Source organism: Vigna umbellata, chromosome 1, assembly GCF_029865625.1.
Source record: "Vigna umbellata cultivar VRB3 chromosome 1, Vumbellata_1.0, whole genome shotgun sequence".
Taxonomy (NCBI): Eukaryota; Viridiplantae; Streptophyta; class Magnoliopsida; order Fabales; family Fabaceae; genus Vigna; species Vigna umbellata.
Window position 1 is genome coordinate 54,116,881 of NC_142165.1, and position 12,438 is coordinate 54,129,318.

Here is a 12,438-nt window from a genome sequence, read left to right on the forward strand (position 1 = left end):
TCCAACACCGCTGCTTTGTTGCAATCCACCGCTGCTCTCCACTGAGAATTGCAGAGAAACTCTCCATGATTCCCTATGATTTTAACAATTGAAAATAAATTGGTTGTTTGATTCTTTAGAAATTAGTTTGTTACTGGCGTGATGCTTTTTTGGTGGCGGAGTTCATGAAAACGAAAAAAAATGACACAGAGGGAGGAAGGAAGAAGAAGAGATGAACCAGATCGCGGTAATTACTGACGGCTTTACCGAAGGTAAAAGGTCTTCGATAATTACCGACGATTGAAATATTCGTCGGTAAAGGTTACTGACAACGTTTGTACCAACGGTATTTTGACCGTCAGTAAGCCACCGATAAACGATAATTACCGACGGATTTGATACATTACCGATGAAATAGGACTATCGGTAATATCAATTATTCTTGTAGTGTATCACGTTTAGAATCCATTTATAATAGGTTTGTGAATTAAGAAATGTATTACAAGTCTATTTTTTACCAGTAAAATAATATTTTAAAAAGATGCCATTAGGGAAATAATATTATTATAAAAAGTTCTAATTAATTAAATTTTAATTTTAAATTTCTATTTGCCATTATGCGAAAATAATATTTATTACAAAAGGAGTGTTATTGACAAGAATTATTATCATGCACAGCACAGTAGACAATCTCATGACATTATTCAAATGGGATTTCAAGCACTCATTTTTGTTTAATTTTTATTATTACTTTTTTTAATCAAAACTTATCAAGTTTTTTAATTGATGATTGTAAAATGTTTTTTCAATTGATTGTAACTCCGATTATTTTCGATTGATGTCAATCACATATTTAAGTTGACATGAATTCAAGCTATTTTATGACATTGCTAATTTGAATTTTCTTTTGATGACTTTATGATTGATGTCAATTGAAAAATCCTTCAAATAACATTGGTGAAATAAATTTCATTAATATTACAAAATGTTTGTTTCAATATTAAAAAAATCATAATTATTAATAAAGAATAACATCATGGTATTGATAAAAAAATCTAATAATTCTACATAATGATAACTACGACAAATTTCAATTAAAAAAAATATCGTTCAGATTTATATAAAAAAAGAATTCACAAGCTAAGAAAACTTCAACTAATGATAATAGTGCCCCACAAAATAAATTCTTCCAATATAAATAGAAAAAAATAAATTCGATTAATATCAATAAAAAAAACCTGAATTTTTATCAACCAAAAAATAGTGCTTCCAAAATTAATCAATAGAATCCTAATTAATATTGATCAAGAATTTTTTTAACTTACATTGTCCAAATAATAATAACTTTATTTGATATTAATTGAATAATATTCTTATTAACATCGGTGGAAGTAACATTACTTGACATAAATTGAAATAAAAAACATGTCTAACATTAAACAAAAAACAAAGTTATTGTTAATGGAAAAAATATTAAATAATATTCATTAAAAAATATTAAATAATATTCATTGAAAGAATATTAAATAATATACAATTCTCAGAAAAAGAACTCTACCAAAAAAAAAAGAAGCAGCAGAAAATCCCCTTGAATTCAACAACTATAGATAATAAAATTAAGGATAACTTTATAATTTCAAGTCACAAGGATCCTGGAACTTAGATTACAACTACAACTCAAATATGAACACAACGAACGACATTCTCGATTGTGGATGACAAAACAAAATTCTGGTTTAGTCTATAATACCATCTTCACAGATGCAGTTTAATGCAAAAAATAAAAAAAGAATCACGCAAACTTGGAATTCATCAACTATTACCAATCTTTTCCGCGTTCAAATATGAAACTCTGAAGAAAATCATTTTGCCCGCACTGTACAAATAACAGAGGCAGCAGAATTCTAGTTCCTGCTTAATAAATTTCAAGTCGAACAACAGAAGGAATCAGATTCAGCATACTAGAAGAACACAAACAAACTTTAGTTAAAAAAAATTAAAATGGGTCTGAAAAGGTATCCCAGGTATTGTTTTTAACGAAGAATAAGGTAGTTTAGTTTTGTGCAAGCAATTGAACCAAGAAGAAGTGATTATGACAGATAGATGTACGTACATGTTGCTGTTTCTGTGAATAAAGGGTACTTACAAGCTGATACGAATTTACATGAAATGAAACAAGGAAAGAGAAAAGAGCAACGGAAACAATAAAAGTTTAAGGAATAGGACTAGCAGCTACAGAGTTGAAGGGCTTCTTCGAACCTCTTTTCTACAGCAGAAGGATGAAACATGCAATACTTTTGAGTTTGAATGATGTTTTTCTCTGATCCTGGTTGGGCTAAAGGGTTGTGTTTGACAACCCATTTGAGTGCAGAGTCTTTCAACGTAGAAAGAGTTGTGGTTGTGAGAGATGACGATGATGATGATGGGGCATGTGGGTTGCCATTGTGGGAGAGCATGAGCATTGCAGCAGTAGGTGCCATAGATTTAGATAAAAGTGAAACAGTTAAATTTGAAATGAAGCCTAATTGGGCTAAAGTTGTGAACTTGGTATTTATTTATAGAGTGATTGGTGAGAGGATCTGTGGGCGAATCTTATCGTTTAGGAAAGGGTGCAAATGCTGGGGGTTTAAAACCATGGAAGATCAAAACCATTGACTGGTTTTGGAAACTTTCCCATTGAAAGAATGCAAAAGAAACAGGAACAGAGGAAGCTTTTTAAAAACCCTTATCAGTATCCACCAATAACAATAATTCCCATTGTTTATATATGTAGTAATTCAAGGTTCACTTTCAGAACTGGATTCCACAAAAAGCTAAATTTAAATCTGGATGCAGGCTGCCCAACCAGCCACGGTTTATATATTATTTTTTCTTATTTCTTTTAAATAAAAGGAAAAAAAGAAAGAATAGAAAACGTAAAATAGAAACAAATTTAGAAAGAGATAATTTAAAATATAAAGTTTAAAATATTAATAGAATTTATGTGTGTATGCATCTGAAGCGTGTGTATTGTAGGTGTGCGTGTGTAGTGTGTATGCGTGTTGTTAGAAATAGATAAAAAACAATGAAGAAAGAGTGATCACATCATATATGCAAGTCATAATTATGTAAACATAAAAGATATTACAGAATTATGCTTACGGTTGTCCAAAATCTAAATTTACCATAAATTGTTTAGATACTTAGACAATTAAAAATAAAGCAAGAAAATAACTGAAAACATAAAAATCTCAAGACATGGAAACTAACACCACAAGATGCTAAAAACATAGAAATGAAAACATATAAACTAATCAAAATCATATGTTTCCAGTTTCTCTTCTTAGTCCTCTTCTTCTTTTGCATCTTCCTCTTCCTCTTCTTCTTTACCAAAGTCCTGATTTCTCATTTGCATTTAGAAAGCAGTAATCTCCTTGTTCAACGTGTCAAATCTGGTCAGATAAGTTGAATGATTGGCAACCAAAATCTGCAACTGCTTCAACACGTGTTTCTCAAAATTGTTCTTTGGGTAGACAACATGGGCAGTAGTAGACATGTCCACATTGAGAGGATTTACATATTCTCCTTCATCGACCTGGTGTTCATCCTTAAAAGCCCAACCAATTTCACTCTTCCTCAGGCCCATGTGGTGTAACGTTGGTTTAGCAATCATGTTTGACCTATTGTATCCCTTGGTCACCTTGTCCACCTTGTCCACCATATCAACAATGACATTCAAAAACTTTTGATAGAAACACGGAATAGGGCAGGCTAGCCATTAGAAGTTGAGCTGCCTTGATCATATTATCACTAACAACATATGCCTAATTGTGAATTTTCCCTTTCAAGGTATGAATCAAACAAATGTCTTCATTGATAAGTTGAGCATGATTGCTCCCCTATGGGGAGATTGCTCCCCCCTTGGGGAGAATAATCCATGCCAATACGAATGCACATAATTTATCATCTCTCTTCATACCCTCAACACGATATAATGTGTAGTCACAAGGCTCATCAGGATATATGAGGCAAGCCTTGTAGATAACAAGTTTGTTTAACCCAAGAATACCAAGGTGGGACTAATCACCTTAATAAGGTCAGGATACCAATCACCTATCATTTGTACAAATGTAGTCTTGGAATACAAATCCTTCATTGCGAAAATAGTTGAGATTGAGATACTTGTGAGGAATGATGTTGTGGATCCTCCAAAAACAAATGAAGTTTGTTTGGGTCTCCTCATCATTTATCTATCCTTTTGGATCAGCAGACCTCATTTTCTTTGCAACTCTTTTCATTCTCTTTGGACGTAAGGATGAAGCCCTTTGAGTTTGAACAGGTAAACATGGATTAGGGTTTAAGAAATTGGAAAAGAGGGGTAGAAACTAATACCAAAGAAACTGATTTCTAGGGTTAGCGTTTGAGAATGGAAGTTATGAGAAGGAGGAAACTGATTTTAGAGGTTGAAGGGAGTTACCAATTTTGAAGATTTAGGAGAAAAATTTCCCTTGATTCTTAGGGTTTGGTAAACTGATGAGAATGGGAGTAACAAGGATCGATTAAATTGTCTACGTAATGGATTAAGGTGCAAAGTGAACCCTAGTGGCATAGTGTTTTAGAAAAACTGATATTGTTTTAACCAATTAAAGTTTTAATCTAATTGATTAAAATAGAAAGAATACCTTAATCGATTAAGATTTTACTCTAATCAATTAATACTGAGAAACTTCATTTTTTAAGAGATTTAATATACTTTACTTTAATGTATGTAATGAAGAGTTAATTTTATGTAATATTGAGACGTTTCTAGCTCCTAAGATTTACAACCAAATTCTAGAATGTCTAATTCATTTCAAATTGTATAGAACTTATCCTTTGATAGTGATTTTGTGAGAATATCAGTCCATTGATGTAATGTGTCAACAAATTCAATTTTACATTCTTCTTTAGCAACATGATATCTTATGACATGGTATCTTATCTTTATATGCTTGGTTTTGGAATGTATGATTGGATTTTTGGTGAGATTTATGGCGCTAGTGTTATCACACCTAAGAGGGATTCTATCTAAATGAATTCCATAATCCTCTAATTGACTCTTAATCTAGAGTGATTGAGCACAACAACCCCTAGTTGCAATATTCTAAGCTTCTATGATGGATAAAGCCACACAAGCTTGCTTGTTTGAGTGTCAAGTGATTAGTTAACATCCTAGCAAATGACAAATACCACTAGTACTTTTTCTATCAAGCTTAAACCCCCCAAAGTTAGAATCACTATACCTGTTAGTGAGATGTTTGCACCTCTTGGGTACCATAAGCTTATTGCCTTATTCCCTTTTAAGTACTTCATTATTCTTTTTACAGTTGTTAAATGAGACTCTTTAGAACAAGATTGAAACCTAGCACAAACTTATACACTATGCATAATGTCAAGGCGATTGACGGTTAAGTAGAGCAAGGATCCAATCATATCTCTATATAGTTTATGTTCCACACTCTTACCTACTTCATCCTTGTCCAGATAGCAATTTATAACCATTGGGGTTAATGATTCTTTGGAGCCATCCATTTTGTACTTTTTTAGAATTTTAGTGCAGTACTGGGATTGATGGATGAATATTCCCGTAGAGCATTGTTTCACTTGTAATCTAAGGAAAACATTTAACTCCCCCATCATGGACATTTCAAACTCCTCCTACATACACTCAGAAAATTCTTGGCACAAGTGAGGGCTAGTAGAACTAAAGATAATATCATTACATAGATTTGTAGGAATAACAGGTTATTTCCAGATTTTTGATGAAAAGTGTAAAATCAACTTTACCCCTTTGAAAGCTATTCTTAAGTAGAAATTCACTTAACCTTTCATAGCATGAGTGAGGGGCTTGTTTTAGCCCATAATGTGCTTTCTTTAGCTTGAAGATATGGTCAGGAAGCTCAAAGTCGTGGAAATCAGGGGGTTGTTATACAAAGACCTCTTATTTCATATATCCATTTAAGAATGCGCTTTTCACATCAATTTGGAACAATTTAAAGTTAAGCATTGATGCAATAGCTAGTAGGATTCAAATAACTTCATGCCTAGCAACTGGTGCATATGTTTCATCATAGCCAATTCCTTTTTCTTGATTATATCCCTTAGCCACAAGTATTGCCTTATTCTTTACAGTAGCTCCAGAATAATCCATCTTGTTTATAAACACTCATTTAGTTTCAATTACCTGATGGACACTACTTCTTGGAACAAGCTCCCAAACATTGTTTCTTTTGAACTGATTGAGTTCCTCTTGCATTTCTAGGTACCAAATTTCATCCTATAATCTTTAGTTACACTTTTTGGTTCCACTTGTTACATAAATGCTACATTCATGCAGAATTGTCCAAGTTGTCTTCTTTTGGATATCCCTTTGGAAACATCTCCTATCACATTCTCTAATAACATATCCCTTAGTATTGTCCAGTCCTTAGGAAGATCATTTGCTTATTCTTTTTCAGGCTTGTCTGATGTATGTTCTTCTTGGACCTCCTCCACATCTCTTGTTACATCTATACTTGTTTCATTTACATTTAAACTTTCTCTTGGTTGAAGAGAGTTAGTTAAACTATCAAGACATTCATCAAAAGCAACATGAACAGATTCTTCTACAGTTAAAGTACGTTTATTGTATATTCGACTGGGTTTTCTTGTTAAAGAATAACCCAGAAAAGTTCCTTCATCTGCTTTAGAATCAAACTTACCCATATTTCTTTTACCATTATTTAACACAAAACATTTACAACCAAATAGTCTTAAGTGTGTTATGTTTGATTTTCTTCCTTTAAACAGTTCATATGGAGTGAGTTTTAATATTGGTCTCATAAGGGTTCTATTTAGCATATAACATCATGTATTAGCAACATCAGTCCAAATATATTTAAGTAGTGATTTTTCATTGAGCATGGTTATAACTAATTCTTCTAGACATATTCTTTCTTTCAACTACACAATTCTATTGTGGTGTTCTAGGTGTAGAGAAATTATGTGAAATGTCATGGTCTTCACAAAAGATCTCAAAGTTTTCACTTTGGAATTCCCTCCCATGGTTACTTATAAAATACTTTATTCTAGCTCTTTCTCATTTTGAATTATGGAAGCAAACTTCTTAAAGACCTTTAAAGTGTCACTCTTAGATGCAATGAAAAATGTGCATGTGAATTTAGAGTAGTCATAAAAAACAACAAATCCATAGTAGTTTCCTCCTAGACTTTTTATTCTTGATGGACCAAATAGATTCATGTGGATAACTCTAGTGGTATAGAAGTTGATATGACTTGTTTAGGTTTAAAAGATGTTTGGTTTAATGTCTCGGTAGGTCCCTATTTTCGGCGTGAATTTCAAATAGGTCCCTTTTCTTTTCGGCGTCTCAATTGGGTTCTTTTTTGTGTAAAATTGGAACAATTAGGGGTCTGTCGTCAAATTAGACAAACGGCCGTTTAAGTTTGCCTACGTGTTATTAAAAATGATTTTGAATTAATTTTTGTATTAAAAAATGGATTTGTTCTTCAAGGGCAAAAAAGGCAAACTGGGGCAAACCCTTTTCTTCTTTTCTTCTTCGATTGGAAGCGCGGTTCTTCTTTTCTTCTTCGATTGGAAGCGCGGAGGGGAAATCCCTTCCGAATGAAGAACTTACAAGAGGTCACGATGCTATTCGCTATCAGGACCGCCGGCGACGACGCCGGTCACCACCAGGGCTTCTCCCAGCGCCCCGCTTCACTTCGGGCAAAGCACTCCTGCACCAGCGTCCACAACCGTCGCGACCCCTCGAGATCTCCAGTCAGGCGACCGTTGCGCGACCACGCTCCGTCAAGCTAGGACAGCCACCGGCGATGACGGTCACCATAGGAGGAAGATTTACCAGCGTCAACGCGACCTTCTCCTTCTTCGCTCTTCTCCAACAACCTAACTTCACCGTGCTTCTCACTGTTCCTGTTTTTTGACTGTTGGAGACATGAACAGAAACTCAAAATTTGTTTTGTTTGTGCCCGAGTGGTTCTTGATGGTTCCTAGTGAATACAGGTGAGTAGTGTGACGGGTGGAGAGTAGTGTGAGAAGTGTATGATAGATGATGAAGGCGTTGAGGTGGTTACGGATGAGAGGAGTCAAAGGTTGGAGTTTGTATGGTTGGAGTTTGTATGGTTGCAGTAGGCAGAGACTGGGAAAAAAATCTCTACATAATTGAGCTCAACCGTAATTGCAAACTAACTTTTAAGTGCCTTACTTGAGCTGGCATAATCCAAGAATAAACGAAGCAAACAAACAGAGGGCCAGTGAGAATATGAACAGAAGTTAGACATTCTATTCCAACAACAATGCCACTTAGTGGTAACCAATGCTTGACCAAAAACGACAATATTAAAGGTTGTATTGAAGTTGAGCAGTTAGAGTGTTGATTCCAGATTGACCTGAAAATGGGTACAAGTAATTTCTACCCAAAAATCATTACATAAATCAAGGTAATTTCCTCTCTGAAACAATCATTACAAAACTCTAACACAAAGCTGCCACAATCCTCTCTTATTTAGGTAATTTCCTAATCTAAACCGAACAAATCTAACCCAGAACTACATAAATCAAGGTAAATCAACAAAATCCAGTGCCGGCAGCAGACACTAGTTTCACAAACATCTGAGCCTTTTTCTTCTTGTCACCCATTCTTTACTCTTGAAAGTGATATCACTATCTATCACAAACGCAAGATCTGTAATGGAGGTGTTGTGAGACGCAAATCTGTGTGGTAGATGTTCGATTCGTCGCGCTGCTGCAGGTGCGTAAGGCTGCTCCTTCCACTGTTTGTCGTGGCTAACGCCGGTGAGGTGCGATTGGAGGTTATCAGAGGAATGGCAAAGAGAAGATGATATGAAGAGGATTATATGAAAAGGGTTTGCCCCATTTTGCCTTTTTTGCCCTTGAAGAACAAATCCATTTTTTAATACAAAAATTAATTCAAAATCATTTTTAATAACACGTAGGCAAACTTAAACGGCCGTTTGTGTAATTTGACGGCAGACCCCTAATTGCTCCAATTTTACACAAAAAAGAACCCAATTGAGACGCCGAAAAGAAAAGGGACCTATTTGAAATTCACGCCGAAAATAGGGACCTACCGAGACATTAAACCAAGATGTTTTTATCTATTTTCCTTTTTGACATGCATCACACAACCTGTCAGGTTCAAATTTAATTTTAGGCAAACCTATCATAAGACCCTTTGTTACAAGTTTGTTTAGGTGAGACATATGTATATGTGCAAGCCTTTTATGCCATAGCCATGATTCATCTTCTTTTGCTAGCAAGCACACAACAAACTTAAGAGGTATTCTCAAAATCAACCATGTAAATGTTGTGATATCTTTTACCTACTAATACTAGTTTATTAGACGATGCACAACAAATTAAAAAGTGATTTGCCTCAAAGGTGACTTTTAAACCCTTGTCACATAGTTGGCTAATGCTTAACAGGTTATGCTTAAGACCTTCAACTAAAAACACATTTTCAATTTAAAAGAGGAGGAAGTCTTTACTTTACCAGTGCCTAGAATTTTACCCTTGTTGTTGTCTCCATAGGTGACATGCCTACTGGTTTTGTAGGATATACAATCGAACTTCCTTGCATCTCCAGTTATGTGTCTTGAACAACCGCTATCAAGATACCACATTGACTCCTATCCCTTTTTATTGTCCTGCATCATAAATTAGAGGTTGGTGGCAGGTACCCAATTAAATTTAGGTCCTTTTATGTTAGGAGGTTTCAATGGTTCCTTAGGAATCCATTTGTATTTACCTTTAGGAGCACTAACATTTCTATAATAACAAGAATTTGATGCATGACCTAAATAACTACAATATAAACGTGCAATTGATTATGGTTTGCTAATATCAACAAATTTTCTAACTTTCATTTTGCTAGACGCTCTCAAATTAGTGAGTCCTAGGGGTTTGTAGCATTTGATGTCCCTCTATTTTATGTTTTGAGTCATAATGGGAAAATTGAGATTCTCGTTTTGTTAATTATTGGATTAAGCTAAAGTTTTGACAGTTGATTCTAGACACATGATTCTTCACTTTGAAAATTGTGATCTTTGATTTGAGGTTTGTGTATAAAGTGATGCATCTTGTAGTTTTGATGTATTTAATGAAAACACGGTAATTGAATGTTATGCTAATGTAATAGAAAATAAATGATGAATTATTAACATGTAATTTGAAATAAACAATAAGTGAGATATGATTTTTTTTCGTACTTTTCGCTCAATGATGAAATGGGTCAGATTCTATAGGACCAAACCTTGTGGGAGTTAAGGAATGATGAAAGAAAAGAAAAAAAGAAAGTAAAGAAAAATGCAGTAGAAGAGTCCTGATTCCAAACGAAAAAAATTCAAATTTGATTGAAAAGGATCTTTCTGATTATTGAAGAATGGGGCAAAAGGATTGATCGCGAAAGATTTCTTGTTCTTATTAGAATTAGAAGATCGTGATTGGATCCACATATGTTTGGTAAAAAGAAAGAAAAAATATTCTTCTTTGAGAATAATAAAAAGGAAAGTGTTCAATTGGAACATGAAAACGTGATGCAGTGAGATGAGTTTGGATTGAGATAAAATACATATGTATGACATAGTGTGATGATTTAAGATTTTATGAGAATGTGATGAATAAGTCATGTGTCATATATTGTGTTTTGCTATTTTTCTCGTGATTGTGTTTTCTATCCTTATAATGTTATTATAAATTAAGATGTATTTGAATGTAATGATAAAGTAGTTATTCTTAGGGAGGGAGTTCTACCATGAATTGATTTAGTGTGAGGTGTATTGACGATGAAGGCAAATATGAGATCATCCTAACTCTGCTAGTAATTGGAGTCATGTAGATGACAATAACTAGAGTCGATGGAGGTTTATATAGAGAGTATCGATAGTAGTCAAACTCAGGAGAGATATTGAATTACCTTGTCATGCTTTATGGATCGGAAGAGGTCCAGACATGTCATAGTTATAACTCCTAAATGATAATAGTGATTGAGCATATATAAGTGCAAAATCTCATAGCCCTAGTCAATATACCAATCCTTTGGAGGTTGTATTTATTGTTATTAGTATATGTTGTATTATGTGAGCCTTGTTGATTATTGATTGTATGATTTTTGAAACCTATGTAGTTATTTTATGAATTTATAATATATCATTTTCTTATTTAAAGCTTATAAGTTTTAAATTACCTCTATTTATTTGTTTGTGGTTTGTCAGCTTGCAATGCTTGTATATTATACATGAGTAAATATTATACATGAGTAAATGAATCTGCAGGTAGAATGATTGAGAAGTAGTGAAATTACTAATGGCCCATTAAAGTATAATCGTTTGTGTAGGTATATATATTTTGTGTATCTAACTCCTCAGGAAAAAAGTTATATATTTTGAAAATTTTCTTGAGTTTAAAAGAGGATTATAAATACATATTATATTTTTACCTTTTATTTATAAATTAATATCTAAATTGAATTATCCAATTTTTAGTGTAAATCTACTAAATTTTTACTCATAACACAAAATCAAATAACCAAAGTTAGTGTTGTCAAAACAGGTTATTCAACCCGACCCATTACGGGTTGGTCACTTAGTGAGCCAACCTAACTCGGTTTACTGATTCATTTAATTTTAATTTTTTTTAAATTAAAAAAAATTACAATATTTTTGTATTTCAAATTTAAATAAATTTTACTCTAAAATGATGTTAAACTCGTAAGAAAATTCAAAATAAAAAAAAAGTAACATATAACTCAAATGTAATCTAAAAGCAAACTCAAAATACCAATAAATAAGTTTATAATATTGATAATTTTTGTGTCAATTATCCATTTATAAGATTAAATTCTTGAAAGGATATATTTATAAATTTGGCTTAATATCACTCTTAGTCCCAATTTTGGTCAGCTTTATTCGAAATGGTCCTAATTTTGTTTTACGTTAAATGTAGTCCTAAATATCGTAATTTGTGTTCAATTTAGTCTTTTTTGCAAACATCGTTTAAATAGTTAACGACCAAATGTCCAGTTCTGCAATCAGTTAATGACATGTCATTTATCTGCTGACGTGGACAACACCTCACCACCATCAAACCCCACCCGACCCGCCGCTGTGAAGCCCAAATACGCCACCACTCTCCCTTCATTGCAGACCGCCACCACGACACTACCTAACCACCATCAACACGTACCTGTAGAGAGGAACCCAGAAACGCGACCCAACAACAATAGTGATAAGCCACTTCTTCTTCGCAACACAAGCAGTGCCTAACTTGCCACCAATGCCTCAAGTCAACGCCGCCATCAACATCGGAAGACCTTAGTGTCGCCGCCACCATGCAAACCCTAAAATTGCAGAGTTGCAATCTCCTTCGCGAAACCAGTTCAAAACCTGCACACAGAATTGCGACCAA

At 33.8% G+C, this 12,438-nt stretch overlaps 1 long non-coding RNA gene across 1 annotated transcript; it reads right to left on the reverse strand.

Moving 5' to 3' along the window:
* Positions 1 to 1,553: 1,553 nt before the first annotated feature.
* On the reverse strand, positions 1,554 to 2,685 carry LOC148205759 (uncharacterized). The gene is made up of 2 exons (XR_015785715.1): positions 2,239 to 2,685; positions 1,554 to 1,890 (listed from the first exon to the last, which is right to left on the reverse strand). It is a non-coding gene; the product is annotated as an uncharacterized LOC148205759 (long non-coding RNA).
* Positions 2,686 to 12,438: the final 9,753 nt, after the last annotated feature.